General features: G+C 35.3%; 1 protein-coding gene across 1 annotated transcript in view; it reads right to left on the bottom strand.

Annotated features, from left to right (window-relative positions):
- PLCE1 (phospholipase C epsilon 1) overlaps positions 1-18,080 on the bottom strand; it is a 137,564-nt gene that overhangs the window by 65,024 nt on the left and 54,460 nt on the right. The window lies entirely within an intron of this gene.

The raw sequence follows: 18,080 nt of genomic DNA, 5'->3' as shown, positions 1-18,080 counted from the left end.
ACCCAGGGAAAAGCCACCGTATTTTTTAAATGAGCACAATCTCAAAAGAGTAAACCTGCCAAAAAGGTAAAAACTGACTTTCAACAAAGTTTGATGAATTGACAAATGAGATAACTGGATTTGTGTCTTAGTTTTATTTCTAGGTTGCTTTTCTTTCTACACTTACTTTGAGGAAAAAAAGTATTCTCTCTATACATTCAAAAAACAGCAGTTTGAAAGCAGTAAAGTGAAAATTACAATCACTAAAAAAGTGCTCACTCTCTAAAAGGCTACTGGGGGAAGATCCTGTGATTATGGCAAACTGTGTGTTCTAAAGCAGAAAACAGATTTCAATAGCTGTAAGAATAAAAGTAATTATTCAACATATTGTAACATCTTATAACTCAGTTGCTTTTTTGATAATAGACTTTGCTTCCATGAAATTATACTACTGTGACTGAAATTACACAAAAATCTTAGAGGATTATTTTTCTCAGCTGGTATTAAAAGGTAATGCAATAAATCTATTATAATAGAAGCCTTTTTAACAAGCTATGCTACAGACATTATCCAAACTGTTCGTATGCTTTAAGAGAACATATGGATTATGTTTACAGTGAGAAAATAAAAGCAGACCATGGAAAAAAGATCAAAAAAGAGCCACAGGTGAACAACTGTCAATATATCATAATACAGAAGTGTTCTGTTCAAAAAAGAGGAAAAACACAATAAAAAACTTCCCCAAACAGAAGACACATATGTCATATATGTCAGTTTAATGGAACACCAGCTTCAGATACAGATCAGCATAAGTGAGATAGCATTGTTTGTCTGTCCCTTGGATGCGACATATCTCGTACCATAATAAGCAAACCAACAAGCTTTTTTTAATTTCCTGTTCCTCTTCTGTATAATTAAAACCATCTCTCTCTCTCTCTCTTTTAATGAACATGAATTCACCGTTATCAATTTTGACTGCAAACAACTCACTCCAGTATCAAAGGGCCTGATATTAAACTCAGTGGGAAGCTTGCCACAGAACAGGATCAAGTTCAAGTTTAATTTCACTGTAGAAACCACTGAAATTAATAGATCCCATTTCTTCTTCAAATTTACTTATGAGTCAAGTAATCAAAGAATCAGAAGATGCACATGCTCTCTCTCCGTATCCCTAAATCTAGCAATATGAGCTACCTCTTAAAACTGCATATCAGCATGCACTGTAAATTATTGGCAGGGGAGCTCTGGAGCTACAGGGTACTTGCACTAAATAAAATTGGGGTTCAGTATGTCCTGAGCATCAGTAAGCAGAAAATAACACTGAGCAAAGGAAGATTCCCAGATGATGACTCGAAGAAAAGAAGATTAATTTAGCCAGGGTCCGTATGGAAAATAATCTTTTATTAGACCAAGTAATATTACAGACACACTCTGGGGGCACAAGATCAGGTTTGGAATAGAAACAGCAAACTTCACAGCTAGTTTGAGAATACCTGCTTTAAGTTTAATTTGATCATGGTAATAGCAAGACATTGGAGAAGGTGATCTTCTCTGCTGGAGCAGCAGCAAGTCATCACAATGGGCCAGGTGAAAAGAACAATAGTTTCTAGAGTACAAAGAAAAAAAGAAAAAGATAGAAATCACCTGTAGAACACAATTTGGTGGAAAGAGATCACTACGAAACTATAACACTCAGATATTTCTATTGAGGCTGAGATTTTATTGTTGAATAGAGTTATGAAACCTCTGGAGAGGATTTAAAAAAAAGGCAGCAATCATGTTGATGTATAATTGAATTAAATTACAATTATATACCACAAAATCCTGACTCATGAACTGACCGGTATAGTGGAATTCAGCAAACAGACGGATATGGAGTGCTTCTAACAACAACCACTTACTCCTAAGATCACTTCTTGCTTTAGGAAATGGCAAAGGGTTCAGTTCCGAAAACCAGAGTCTGAACTGTGTGCTCTTTTTTTATCTTTTGCAATTATAGCATCAGTCAAATGAAATCCCAGAAAAAAAACTGGAAAGTACTGTATAGTTAGAGATACAACCTGCCTATATCATTGCTGACTTGAAACAAATTTAAGTTGAGTAAACAAATGACATACTAATGAGGACAGTTGAGATGTACAGGCATGGGAAAGAATTATTTTTTTTTTTTTAGCACAAAAGTTGTGGTTAAACACTCTCACAGGGTAAAACCTATGCACAGAGAAACATTCATTCAGATTTTAAAGTTGAGTTAAAGAAGAACAACATGAAGGATTTATTAATATATTAACTTGAAATTAACAATTACATAGCAATCCTTACATTTTTCAGAAGTTCGTGCCCATAAGTATGAACTTGAAAACCCATTTAAACTCTGTTTGTGGTTGGATTCAGAAGATCCTGGTTGCAAACTATATATATGAGCACTGACATAATATATGGAAGGAATTTAAAGTATCACCGTGATTTCACCACATCTGAGACTTCCATGCCTGCCTCCCATCATCCCCAGTGCACAGCTACACACTGCCCTGTGTAATTACATCTACACTGCTGCTCAGATTTCTGGCAGTGTATCCCAGGGCTTTTACCACTCCACTAGCCTGAGTCATTCATGGAAATATTTTGCAGTGTACAAAAGAAGAACTTGGCTGCTTGTCTCTGAATTACCATATACTGTCAACACATTTAACCAACCATTTCCTGCTCTGTATGCAGTTTGGCTGGTACTGGCTACAGCTGATAGAAACAATCACAGACCTGTCCATAATAAATAGATCCGTTGGTTTTGCTTCTGGCTGTATACTCACCGGAAAAAAAGATGCAGATAGTAGCATTGTAACAGTAAGTTTGACTTTGCAAACACAGTAGCAGATCTCAGAACAAAATTTATCCCATTTGATGCTGATTTCCTGATTCCTTTCCATTTCAGGGCAACTAGCAAAGAGCTGGGACTGCATCCTCAGGCAGACACAGGATGACTAGCAATGCCTCCAGAATATCTGCGTAAGAATCAGCGTGATATTGTGGGTTAACCCCAGCCAGCAAACATTTCTTCTGCACCTGAAATAATAGGCTTTGAAGGCAGTGCCCTAACAAATGACCCTGAGGCTACCGTGGTAGCAAATGGGATACCTCAGCTACAAAGGGCACCTAGTGTTATGCAAGGTTTGGCTGAACACAGACATGTTCATAGATATTAAGGAGAGATTAATCAGCAGTGTGTATTGCCAAAAGTCTGAAGAGATCCACAATCGACATGTTTAGTCAGAAAGCAGCCTCATTGCTTCCAGTCTACATGTTTGGCGATGGACCACCTGGGCCCTGCTATTTTAGGGGACCTTAGCCTATTGCTACGGTTCACAAAACTATATCCTGATTTCAGAACACCTGCCAGAGGAAGGTTGAATCATAAAACTGGTAGACAGACAGCAAGTGCCCAATCAGCTGGTTGAAAATTAGATCTCAAAAGCTGTTTGATACCAACATGCCATCTGTCGTGCTGTGGCATGCTGCAGCCCGCGCTGTGCAAGAGCAGACACAAGATTTTAGTGCTTCAGAGGCAACTACCATCATGAAGGCTGGGTGAAGGAATTAAGGGAAATAACGGCTGACTTGTAAATCTACACCTTTACATCACAGTGTAACAGATATGTGGACAGGCTGTAAAGAGGTTAATATGACACCACCACACTTGCTGTTGAACTGTTTTCAGGTTTTTCATTATTTTCCTGCAATGAAATCCCATCTAATGAATCCCCTCCTCTACCAATCTCCTGGAGATGCTTTCAGAAATATTCCACTTTCACACACATTTCACAAATCTTTCTCCTAAAGGTTGTCACAGTGGTAGTCTACCAGTATCTTGACTTGAGCAGCACACCAGCAGGAGGATTCTCTATTCAGCATCTGTATTCAAGACCTTTTAAAATACTCGATATAAATACAGCATAGCACATGGAATGTTAAGTTCAAATGCTAAATAAATGTATATATAAATTACCAGATAAATTCCAGCACATAAGAAAGAAATGGTCAAAAGGGAAGATTTATGAGTTGACTTTGGAAGAAAAGAGTGTTCTAGAAAAAGAACTGTACAATTCTCACTGCAAAATGAACAAGTTACTGAGTTAAAGCAGAACCCAAGCTTTAACCTCACCCACAAAAATTGATACAAAGCACGTCCAAAATCAAACCAGGAGTTTCTGTGCACTGACAGAACAAAATTAAATTAAAACGCATACAACTTTGAGTTAACTCTGCAATGGAGAAATATCCAGTGGTTAAGCAGAGCGCAAGAATCTCAGTTCAGGTTCCAATATTTGAGTATTTTGATCAAGATGGATCAAAACTGAATTTTTTTTTCCCATTTACATGAAGTAGAAATTAAGTAATATTTCAGATTTAAGAATAAAACAACTCTGTTATGAATCAGTGAGAATAGGAGAAAAGTTAAACAAAAATGTAACTTGAGAACATATATATACCTATGGAAAACAAGGATGTTAAAAATAACGTATATAAAGTTAGGTACCCATTAAAGCAGAGGCTTATGATCTCAATTATTCATATTTTGTGTTAGCCACTTTTTAAATTTGAAAGACTATACAAACTGTAGTTGCAGTAAAATACAGCATTTGTAATGTAAATAACTGCAAAACTGCAACAACAGATATTTTCAATGTTTCAGAGCCTCAGCCGTGAAGCATTCCTTTCTAGCCTGAGGGCACTGGCCTTCCACATCAACAATCCCTGCATTTAGTTAACGATCTGCTGCAATTTGCTCCTCCGCTGCACAACTTTTAACAATTACCACAAACACAAACCCAAATTGCATTTATGGCTTTAAGACCCTCAGAAATACATCTCATAACAAACATCATCTTCCTTACTTTGGTCTCACCCTGAAGGCCGAATTACATGTGACAAGAGACCCTTCAAGGACAGGAGGGAAAGTGGAATGTCTGTTCCTGTCTTGTCCAGTTACCCAAATACTGCAGAGAATAGGAATGCATAAATTCAAAGAACTGTTTCAATGAAAATTGTTTCACTTTGGAAAATAATCATTAAATATAGTCCTTTAAGGTAAAAACAATAAGAACGTTCACTATGGCTTCAGTGTCATACCAAGTGAAGCAAATACTAGAACTGCCATTGATGTTAGCGGTACAAGATGAAGAGTAGATGCCAATTTGAGAAATTAATTTTAAGTATAATTATGTCAAGGAATAACATGAGAATTAAGTAAGATCGGTAAGTGTGCAGTCTTTATGATTAATGATTCTTGCCTTTTGAACCTTCAAAAAAAAAGAAAAGAATCTGGTGCATGAAAGATGCTACCAGATTTTCCACATAAACCAAAGGAGGCAAATCTGCTGCATAAGGTATTTTGGTTATTGTTCTTACTGATTATTGGAACAAAATTAATCCAAGTCACATCCAGTAAAAACAACAACACTTGATTAAATGTTGCCAATTTAAGCCCTGAAGCTTAGCAGTGAAAGAATTCTAAAGGAACGTAATACACTTGTAAAATGTTTGATCAATTTAGAGGTTTCATCATTCTGGCCTGCTTTCAGCAGTTACCTAAACAGAATCCGATCATAACACTAGTTTGTTTGAGATCTGTCCTCTACATAATTATTTCACACAAAAAGGACAGAGAATAGAACCACTAGCAGCAAATACTGTTGATCATGCACTTGTGTTCAAAATATCTTTGTGTGATCTGCTAAGGAATCTTGTTCACTTTTTTTATATTACACTTTGAATAATACAAATTCAACTTCTTATCTGCATAACTGCAGCAGAAACACTTCAATCTACACCTTCACCACTTAGCTTTAGTGAGGGTCCTGTTACTCACTCTACTGCGTGCTCTGAACGTTCCCCGATGATGACAACATTTTGTAAATGGGAGAATTATAGTACCAGCTATAATTTAATTTGATATCCAAGATTTTTAGATTTCAAACAAAAATAAAATCCAGGAAATACATCTGTAAACAAAAATGTAAATTTAACATACACAAAGAAATGCCCTAAGACACAACAGAGAAGGTAGTATGATATACTAAGGCATCAGTCAAAAAACTGTATTGGAACATCACAAAATACTGTGATAATATTTTTATACTATTCATGTCAGCAGCGTACAGCAGGAAGAAGCTACCAAAAACAATATGGCCTTTCAAAGTGCTGTTACAGAAAGTACCAGAATTTAGAAAGATACTTAACAAAGAATTAGTAAGAATAGTGAATTCTATACTGCTATAAAGAAATAGTTATTACAGTGCAGTAATTCTACCTCTGAGTTCAAAATTCACTATGTAGAGGAAAATACAAAAAGACTCTCTCATACAAGAATAAATGAATGAACCAAGGACACATATGTTTAAAAAAAGATGCCAAAAATGGAGAAGAATGATGAACTGGAAATAAATTGATGGGTTTCACAACAGTGTGAAGGGCAAAGATAATACTCTTAAATCACAAACATTTAGCACTTGCACTTCATTATTAAAGAAATGGCATACAAGTATTTTAAGGCATACTAAAAGAGTATTCACTGGAACTGGTCAAAAAGAGGGGGATGTTTAAAATGTGAAAGTGAATACATGATCAACTGACAATGACCCAATCAGTAACTTGGCTGCAGCCACAATATCCACTGGGAATGCTCTGCAGCAGATGCGTGGCTCTTCTCACATGTCCTACAGTACACTGTCACGGTGGTCAGCTACCTCTACCCCCACACATCCAGAGCTGTGCTAACCCAGGTTTGGTTTCTGCATTCAAAATATTATTTTGTCTGTGTTCTATTTAGACAAAACTCTGTGCAAAAACGCAGAGATAAAATCAGAGCCCATGTCCTTGCTGTAATCCTTACATATATTCCTAGATAAACACAGGTACAATCTCTTAAATTTGGATTAAAAGAAATTAAGGCTAGCTATTGCAGTTGGACTAGATGACCATTGTAGGTCCCTTCCAACTGAACTATTTTGAACTATTCTATTCTATATATCATTTACATTTTTCTTGTAGTTGGAGTTAAATGTGGACTATCTTCAAAGATAGTATTAATACAGTCACATTTATGAACTACCATAAAAGCAATATTGGACTACATAGGCATAGTCTCATCAATTTAAGCATGTATGTTTTAAAGGACTATACTTGGAGGCAGTATAAAAGATACTTGGGCTTAAAAATGATTTTAACAACTGATAAATGTCTTCAACATTTATTGGTTGTGATGGAGAGGCATAATGAAAACAATAAAAAGGGATATAAAGTGATGACAAAGAACTAGAAATGGGTTTTACTCTTTCTCTGAGAAATATGGTATCACAGGCTAAGTTCTACGAGTGCTCTCAGGTCAAAAAGTTTGTTACTTAACAAATACTTTAAAAGAAAAATTAAAAAATATCACAGTAATGTAACATGTTTCTTCCACGTGCATTCTGCACTACCAAAGAAACAAGCAGCGGAATATGCACACTAGCTGAAAGCTGTGGGAACCTCTAAGAGTGTCTGCCAATGCAGGTAGCCAAGGACACCTGCAGAGTATCTCATGTATGAAACTACAATACACAACATGCAAAGGGATCAGTACAGGAAAAGCACAGGCGGCTTTCCTAACGCGTGTTTACTGTTTATTTTGGGGTGCATTAGTGTATGTTCTTTTTTTCTTCCTCCAGACATAGTCTCTTCTCCAAGCTCATTGGTGAATATGTAGTATCTATTAAAACTACATTACTGTAAGTGTACAAAAAAAGTCAAATTAATATTTTTCATGTAGGGTTAAACTATAACCCAGGAACCCAGCCTGAGAAAAGGAAAGCCTGTAACTACAGAGGAATAAAATCAAATTTTTGCCATAGCATTTTTTCAGAACAGAAGTAATTCAGCTCTTTTCTTGTGTAGACTACTTCCCCCTCTAACTTGGGAACAGTAAAACCAATCGCTGTGCCTAGAATAGCAGCAATCCTCTTAGTTACCTCTAGTCTCACATTTTTTCCTAAGTGGCAATTTGAATGCAAGTTTCCAGTGTAGTACCGTACCTATTTGGTAAAGACCAAATACCATAGCTAAATTTACTGAGTAAAGAAAAGGATTGCATAATGAGTTTACAAAAATTAAATGAAAGAAGCTATTCCTCATTTTAGAATGCAATTTCCAAATTTTAAAAGGTAATTTCAAAAGGTATCTTTTAATGCAAACATCTAATTACACCAATTACCAGAAAACTTTCAAAAGGGTTATAACAGCAGGCATCCTTAACAAGCTCATTTTTCCCATGAGGAGGATGACAGGAAGCTAAAGGAAATTCATATACTATTTTTATAAAGGATTAACATGATTTTACAACTTCCCATCATAGTAAGTCATGTTTGTGATGTTATATAAGTATTATGTCATGCCAGTATTTCTTTTAAGAAAGTATTGCTACTAGCCAGCTATTCTTAGGCAAGGTTTCTGGAATCACAAAGACTGTGCCAGGAGCCCAGTTTAAAGGATGCTGGGAGGCATTTTAAAAGGAAAAAGAGAAATAAAATTCAGCAAAACCCAGGTCAATATGATCAAAGTCCTTCCACTGACATAGAACACATCAAATGCAAGGTCACTTAATTCCAGTAGCTATACCAATGACTGAAGGTCCTAGCCATCTTGGGCTACCTCACCACTCCAGTGAGAGCCACGACTGCCGTGCAGTACAGACATGGCCAGGTGAGCTACCAGGTATCCATAGAATTTAGTGAGGGCAACCCAGAATTTAGTGTAAATTGTAAAATTACATGTAAGAAGCAGTTTAGCTGGGATAACATGTAACTCACTGAGCTATTTACTTGTTGGGTCAAAGGCAAAATTTGCATACATGTTTTAGCAACAGATTCTCATGTTCAACATGTCCAACTATGAACAGAAAGAGTATTCATCAAACCACATACTTTTCTTGACAGTACAGCCAAGAAGTCTGGAAATGGAAACACAGCAAACATTAAGAAAATGTGATTATATAACTAGTCAAGAGGATTTCTCTATTTGTGAAATTATTACCTGTATTCTGTAGAAAATTAAAGCTCTTAGCATACATTTAAAATACTTTTCCAGGAGAAATAATTAGCATTCTAAACAAGTAACTAAAAAAAGAAATGTTTTGCCTAGTAAAAAATTAGTTTCTATAAAATTCTAGTGTTTTACTTCATAATACCATTTGGTTTGAACATCCACATGTCATACATAATGCAATGTCTTTCACTCTTTAAATCTTTCCGTACATCTTTCTTGATGAGCTAGTAAAATAGCTTTCTCTGCTATATTCTCAGAAAAAAAGTCAGCTAACGTGCACTGTTCATGTGCAGCTAAATCTTCATAAATTCACATATGACATTACTACAGTCAAAAGGAAAATACACCTGTATATATAAGTCAGCAAATGCTAGAGCATCTTTTAACTTCCATGAAATACGGTGGTGTGACCTAAAATTAAGCTTATTAGAAATTCTTGAATCTTTTGCTACTCCTATACAAAAAGGTAAACCTCACTAAGTGAAAAACAAAGCTGTATGAACAAACTAGAACATTTAAAAATGTACCAGAAAGCAAAGAACTTATTGACAGAATAAACATACAACTGTATATGAATTTATAAAATTTCCATTTAAGGAAATCCTCAAATTCCTGTAGATTATAGCCATCAACAAAATATGCATAAGATTCTCAGCTGCTCCAAATGAACTTAAGTACATTGGATACTGCTGCTTTCATTACTTAACATTCAGGTCCAGTAAATTTAATTTCTTTGGTTACATTATTTCTAGAGCTATACATCAGTATGTAAAAATTGATCTGCAAATTTGTTAGGAGAATCAGCAAAAACATATTTCAAGCTGAATTATTTGTTGAACAGTAGAGTCTTACAGTAAATGGCATGGGCCTGGTCTCAAAGAATGTGACAGATTTCCTGATAAACTACAGCAAATATCTTAATCTCTCAATTTGTAATTTCTTCATTTTTAAAATAATACTAATAACATTTCTTAATATGATCTAGCAGTTAGACACATCGCCATTTTTTCACCACTTCTTAATAGCCTATTTGGCTTATGAAATTTCCATTCTGTTTCTACTAGCTCTCTCAATTCAGTTTATTCCAATAGTCATGATTTAACCAGGCTAACAGACACAAACCAAATAAACTAGTAAGTTGCCTGCTGAAATTCACTGATGCCCTCAAAAGCATGCATCTATCTCAATGGAAATGCTGGCATGCTTAACAAAACTGTGAAGTCCAAGAAAGAATCTATAGTCCTGAGACAGCAAAAATATTGTGTAGCATAATGAAAAGCACTCAGCACAACAACAAGAACTGCCAAGAAGTCAAAGCTGAAAAGATTTTGTTTCTTTCCTTCAGACGTATTTAAATTACAGAGTGGAGGAGCCTGCATGATTTAGCCTTAAAACTGAAATCTGTTCAATGACTCAGGAGTTTAAGCCATAGAGGGATTAGTGGAATACAGCAGACTGCAGAGAACAGGGCAGGCACATGTCTGGAAGCCGAAAGAAGTAAAACAATAGACTACACAAACTATTAAATCAACCTTAACTTCATAATAGAGATTTCAACATCTATGACTTGCCTCAATATCACTTACTTCTTCCTACCTTAAATATAAATGCTTTAAACACTTACTTATCCATGCAAGTTTTTTAAAGCCTCACTAGTGAACTGCTATAGTTCTGCTATACTAAATCCTGCTATAAGCAATTATTTTCTATAATTGTTTTTGTTTAGTTCATGTCATTTGGGAATTAGTGTAAGCTAAATTAACAAAGATACAGTTATACAAGATTGTGTTCAAGCAAACTATAGCATGTATAGCATATAGCATAGCTATATGTATTATACTGTTGTAACTAGTTATCTTGTAAAAATGAAAGTATTTATTCCATTTGGTTTTCACAGGATTAATACACTTATTACATAAAAGCTCTTCTAAACAGTCACGAGACTTTTTAATGAATTGTGTCTTTGTCATTAGCTTTAGCAGATTATACTAGAAAAGGTGTTTGCAGTCCTTTTCTAACATGAAAACTTTCGAAATGAATGATTTTGCTATCCAAAAACTCAAAATTAGTACCTTCTGAGATTACGTCCTCAGATTTTAAGATATCTCCGTTAATCTGAAGACTTCAAATGCAACTAATTCCTTCTCTAAAAGTACATAGTAAAAATCAACAGTTCTCTTTCTTTCTCTTCCTTGTGGTGCCACTGCTACCTGTACTGTGGTTAAGGTTTAAAATGGGATTAGGGCCAACTTTGTCAACAATATTGTTCACATAGTAAGAAAACAAAACTAGGAAAATAAAACACGTCAGCCTTGCTTTGAGCAGAGTTGGACGAAATGACCAGCACAGTCCCTTCTAACCCAAATGATTCCAGGATTGTTACATGGCAGTTCAGCTTTTTACCTTACAAACCATTAAGTATCACTTTAATAGCGAAGCAAGAAGTAGTCACGTTAGTGTACACGTTTTAAATCTATTGCAAATAGGAAGTATTCTAGACACAAGAAATGTAGATCCTGTGTATGGAATGGAGTTCTGCCTTCCTAAAGTCAACGGCTCTGAAAAAATAAGAAGGGACACTAAAACCGAATGTTTTCTACAAGTTTTTAAGGAGGGGGAGCTGGCAAAAAAGGAGGTGGCAAAAACAGGTCCACCCGCATAAATCACCGATGACTCTAATAATGTACTATTTCTTCAATGTCTTTAAAGACACAGACGGACCACAGAGTGTGCAGAAGAGAGCTATAAAATTATTCCAGGCTTGAATAGTGAGACCTGGAGGAAGAGATTTAGCTCAGAAATGCACAACTTTAGTTCAATAAAGTGAGAACTGAGAGGTGACTTGACTGTTATAGATATGTAAGCATCTCCAACAGGCAAAATACGTCAGTCTTTAAAGACTTTAATCCAGCAGAAAAAAGGCATAACAAGAACAAACAGTTGGTCCTTGATGACAGACAAACTCGAACTAGAAATAAGTCACCCGCCTTTGACTGCGAGCGTCACTGACCACCGGGAAAAACTGTGCAAGTGGATGATAGTTCTAAGGCATCCTCCGAAGACTGTACATTAGCACTGCTGCCTTTCAACTACTGAGCTTAAAATAGCAACAACTGGGTTTAAGTAAATGACATCTTAAAAGGATGTCAGACTATAGCTAGAGGTCTCCACTGACATTAGGCTTTGCAATTCTATGAGCTGTCTTACTTTCGCAAGCAACATGCTCTTACTGCCCTCCTGTCTTAAAATTTGATGTGCCATCATCTATGCAATCACTAAACTTTTTTTTTTGCCCCTCAAGCTTTCCCTTTCCTGTAAGATCTTTCTGAAATTAGTCCCTCTGTATTCAGTCACATGCATCTCTCTTCTCAGCACCTTTGCTGCTTTTGTCCGGCTAGTTATGCCAGCCAACACCACTTGTGTCCATTTTCTTCAAGTGACATTTAAAAGAAGTCCTTTAATTCACTGGACCCCTCCTCTGTCAAATCCCCCTTCTATCACAACACCTATGGTGAGGTGTTTGCTGTTCAGATCCATTTTTTGTCCCACTCCCAGCAGACATAAAGGACAACTGCTTACTTTCTCCTTGCAGTAATTATTATCTATCTGAAGGTTACCATGTATCTCCTGCACTTTTCTCTATAGGAAGTGCTCGAAGCGGGACAGTCACCAATGACAAGCCTGAGAGGACTACTGCACGGCTTCTACATACGACTTACTTATATTTGCCTCCTAGTAAACAGCAAACACATTACCACAACATGGCATACTTAACCAACAGACAGCTTGAGATGCACTGTAACCAGCAAGTGCTTTTTTGCAGGCTGTTTCTCACCAGTGCTCCCACACTGACATAAAAAGTGATATAATTTTCTGCCCAGTAGAATCAGAAAACTGTTACTTTCATGACTCCATCAATTTTGTTATTGCAGCTATTACTGAGAAATAAAATATTACAATACTAACCTTATTCTACCATCAAACAAACAGCTGTAACTTCCATTCATTGTGGCAGCCAAAAGTAATGGAGCAAGAGCAATTTTGTTTCCCTTTTTTAAAAAATGTAGTGAATTTCCAAACTATGCAAATATTGGGGGTTTGTTTTGTTTGTGACGCCCAACATGCTTGCAGGTCTTTAACTTTCAATCATATGAGAGAGAGATCAAATATGCAGGAACATAGTCTGCAAAAGTCTGCTGTAAGTCAAATAAAATGTAAATGTAAAACTATCATTTTCATTCTTTTCACATTGCTGATGGCAAATGTGAAGAAAACGATTATGTTTTTTAAAAGATATAACATTTTATACATAAAAAGAAGTATTTTTTAAAAGAACATATTTTTGCAAAAGTGAGCATGTTAAACACTGAATCTCTGCACAAAATTTTTGATAAAATTATTTCATATTTGTGTCACTAAAATGTTCATGAGTTTATATTGAGTTTATCCAAATGTTTTGGCCAATCAGTTGATAGCTTTTGCAAAAATGATATTCTCAAAATAAAAAGAATCAACTTTTCATTCTGAAGCTGATCTGTATTTGTTCTTTTTAAATCATATAATTCCACACAGACAAAACAAGACTATTTTTTCCTCTTGATGTTCAAAAGTTTTGGTTTTGGGGGTGTTTGGCTGTTTCTTTTGCACAAAAAAAAAAGTCTAGTATTTTTTGGGTTTGGGAGCAAACAGAATTCCTAGTTATAGACACAGTTCTAGTTGTATCTCTGCATAAGGAATTTTAAATATATTTTAGTTTTTCCCTGTTGTCTTTTTTAAAGCAATTCACTCTATATATGGTTATAGAAAATTCCTGACGTTTTTTCCTCCTGAACACTAAGCTTGTATGCAAAATCCTACCATCATCTTCAATACATCCAGTACTTGAAGCCAGCACCTCTTTCTCTTTTGCGTTCTATGCACATATTTGAATCGTTTGTTGACAGCTTTTAGGAGGTTTACATTCACAAATCCTTTACCTATGAGGTAGACAAGAACTATGTGATTTAAATTGATCCTCTGTACTTCATGGCAGTTACAGAACAGCATATTATGAAGATCTGAAACCTAGAAGAAAATTCTACTTTTAAGGATCATTTTCTTTCTCAAATTGAAGACACTATTAAACTTAAATAATAACAAAACTATTTCATGGTCCTTTAATGTATGACACCACATATAAGTTCACAAAATATTAATTACATTTTCTCAGTCAAGAAAGTGCCTACACTGACACAAAACCAAACTAATTACTATGATGTAACTCTTCTCAGCAAATATGGCAAAAGCATTCTTTTCTGACCACGCTAACCATTTTTTTATCTTTTTAAGTTCAAATTAGTGACTGTACTGGTTTCTTAGATTGAATTATTAATGCCATAATGGTTTATTGTGGTTTTTGTTAACACTATTTTTGTTTCATTTATTCACTGATAAAAATGATGTTTTAAAAATCTCTAAATCTATCAAGTCTTTAACCTACAAATTCTAGCATGACCTTGTGCAGCTCAGAATGGTTGGGTACGTGAAAATAAACTTGGCACATTATGCCTTTCTGAGATTTGCAGAAGTCTCAATATGGTTCCAGTGGCTGCAGTTCTATAGCTGGAGGTAGTAGGAAATGGTAGTATTACCTACAAATATTCTACAAAACAAAGTGTAATAGAAAAAAAACCCATTTAGTTTAATGGCTTTAGGTATAACTATTTTTGGGATCAGGTCCCAAAGACTAACAATGTTTCCAATCTGAATTCTTCTGAATTCCAATCTGAAACTTCTAGAAATTCAGCAGAAGAGCAATTTATTTGAAAAAATCTTATAAAAATTTTTAGAAAAGGTCATACATATTTATGATACTTCAATAACTACTCCACTTTTATGGAAATATCTATGTTAAAGAAATCTTTGTTCCAATTCTCTGCAGAACTTTGCAATTTAATTCTGAATAAGCAAATACAGGTGAACAACTTCAGATCAGATCTTCTCCAAATCTAACAGTAGCATATTAAAAGGCATTCAAAACTATAGTTTTTCCAGATTGAGATTTCTTTCTTCCCCCCAAAGAAAAATCCTCTCAGAAGACACCACTTCTGCCTGTGGCAATATGGTTAATTCAAAAGGCATGTATCTGTGCTTTACTCCAAAATATCAGGGGAAAGAGAAATTGAAATGGTGATTGGGGGATGGGGGGAAGAGAGAAGACCTAATGCAACAGCATCAGATCTATCCCCTTGCTAGAAGATCTGAACACTTTATAAAGAAAGCTGAAAATGTGCATGAAATCTGTTGTACCAAGTCCATGGGAAATGAAGGATAAAAATACTTAATTGCTGTACAATTATGCAAAGCCCTTAAAATTAGTCACAAGAAGCAATTAAAGGTACTTTTAGCATCAAATTGTATTTCTAGTTCTTGTATTGTTGTTTTGGTATTTGGTAGGAAAAATACTTTCAATTTGCGCTTGATAAATCTCACTGGCAATTTACTTATTTCAGAATTATTAAAAAGTGTAGCAATACATTTTTATACATAACAACTATTTCCAAAGCGAATACTTAAACATTAAAAAACTATGTCAATATGAAGCCCCTTAAATAAAAACTAAACAAATTATGCACTAACAAAAATTCTCATATCAGCTTATTTTCTAGAAAATGCTTGCATCATTCTACCTCAAATCAAAGCTAAAAACATAACAAATCAGCCTATCAAAGGCAGGGTCTGAGCTGAATTTATAATTTTAACATTTCTGAAATTAACTAAAATAATTTTCCCTCCATAGCTAGTAGGATTACAAGAAATCTCAGATTGGTTATCACTGACTGAATAAAGGGTTTAAAAACACCATTATTTTGCAATTAATACAGATACACTTGATATCAGGGCTTTTTTTTTTCTGTGCTGTCTAAATCACTGAGGTGAAAATAAAGGTGTTGACAACCAATACAATCTTTTTATTGCAATTGGATACTATCTCTTTGAACGGTGAATGTTTGTCATAGCCTTTAGCTAACAGCCAGATTAGGGAAATGGGAGGGTTAGCACATAAAAGACATTCCTTTCACAGAGTAAAATATTATGAACATTCATTCAAGTTACACATGCCGGTTTTAAAAAAACGTAAATATAGGTGTTTCTTTATGACCAATGAGTAGCAAAACATTGCTTTTACATGCTGCTATGCACTCATGTCATTCAGAAAGGGAAAAAATCAACTGCCTTAAGCATCCACAAAACACAAATTGGTTACAAGTTATAAACTTGTATACTGAAGATCCAAGAACAAAAGCTTCCTAAAGAAAAAAGCAGCAGCGGATTTACATTAAAAAATATGTTACTAACTTGTAACATTTGAGTCATTTATAAACCTTAGGGAAAAAAATAATTACCTGGTTCTAGTACTTTTAAAAACTTTCATTATATCTGACATTCACATTTTGTCCAGCATTTTTCGTTAAGTCACTTATTTTTGTAGAATAAGAAACAAAGGGATGTTCCACAACATAATTTGATATCGAAACAGTTGCAATGTGAACCAAATAAATGCAAAGTATACCTGCATTACTTGTATTTCAACTTGTTCAAAATCGTATGTAATATAAATATAAAATACACACTTAAGACTGAGAGAGGACTTTATATTTCATATTGTTTATATTAAATCCTTACTTCATTTTCCACCTAGTAACAGTTTGAAGTGTCCTTAAAGCACTGTTATTAAATGCTGACATTATAGATCCAACATTAGATTAGAAAGCCCCACCCAATCTACTTCAAACTCTGGAAGTAAAACTATCACTTTGTTTTACCTACCCACATATAGTCAGAACTGTATTCTATGGGCCATAGAAATGCAAATCTTACCAGCAAACGTGTCTTCCATTGAATCTTAGATTCCTCCTAAAATGCCAGAAGAGCAGGTACTTCCAATACCACAGAAAGTCTGCACGCCGCACTTGTCCAAACTAACATTGAGGCAACAGCTGCTCAGTTTAAAGCTACAAACTGTGGCAAAATGCATAACTGACATGCCTTGTGTAAGCCATGAAGAAGACATGCATTTGGCTGGCTCACTGAAAGGTCAGGTTACCCACCTCCCCAGATAAAAGTTGAAACACTGGGATTCGAATGGAAGGAAGTTTAGAAATCAAGGACAAGCATACATCCTGCTAAGACTAAAAGCATTTGATTTTGACAGCAGAGTTATAAACAAGAGCGATTTAAATTCTGCTGGATTTTTGTCTTTAAATATATTAAGAAATAAGTTAGCAAACACTCAGGCTTTTGTACAAGTTATATTTATATCCGTGTTGTTTACACAGGCCAAAAGTAATAAACGGAGTTAGTTTTGTTTTAGGAAACTTCAGCTGAAGCATTACAAAAACCACGACACGGGTTTCTTTATTAGCAAATGCCCTACCTTTATAGCTATTATGCACTCTGCACTAGACTCTCTAATAAAAGGCAATAGCATTAGCTTTAACGGGACAAAGGGCTATGACTTAGGCAACAATCCAAAAAAAAGTTTCCTTGAGAGGCAAAGAAGAAGACGACCTCCCTGAGGCTTCCAGAAGTGTGATTAACTGTAAAGAAATTACAGAGGGACTTAAAAAGACAGTATAGCCTTTCAGACTGCATCTATGTTCATAAACTAAGTAGACACCAAAACTCTGCCTTGATCCCAGCAGCTCTTAGTATCAGGCTCTGGCATTTTTATCACTTCTTTTCTTCATTCTAACCTTAGCCTTGTCTACACACAGTTTACATCACTTTTACAAGCAGCAGGACTACATCAGTGAAAAGTTAGTTATGAAATTTGCTAGAGTACACAAGACTGAAAAACAATACACTGCCACAAGAAACCTTTCTCCACTTCCCCAGGAAGTCTGAGAGAGTGATCCGTGCAGAACTGGAATGCGAGCAGTACACTCAGAGTCACTTTGTTTATACGGTGAATATACGTCTTGTCTGAAAAACCTCTACTGGACTAACGATCATGGAACCCAGCCAACGCACCATTATGTTTTCAT

Source organism: Gymnogyps californianus, chromosome 6 (genome assembly GCF_018139145.2).
Source record: "Gymnogyps californianus isolate 813 chromosome 6, ASM1813914v2, whole genome shotgun sequence".
Classification (NCBI taxonomy): domain Eukaryota; kingdom Metazoa; phylum Chordata; class Aves; order Accipitriformes; family Cathartidae; genus Gymnogyps; species Gymnogyps californianus.
This window is presented reverse-complemented; position numbering and strand designations above follow the sequence as displayed.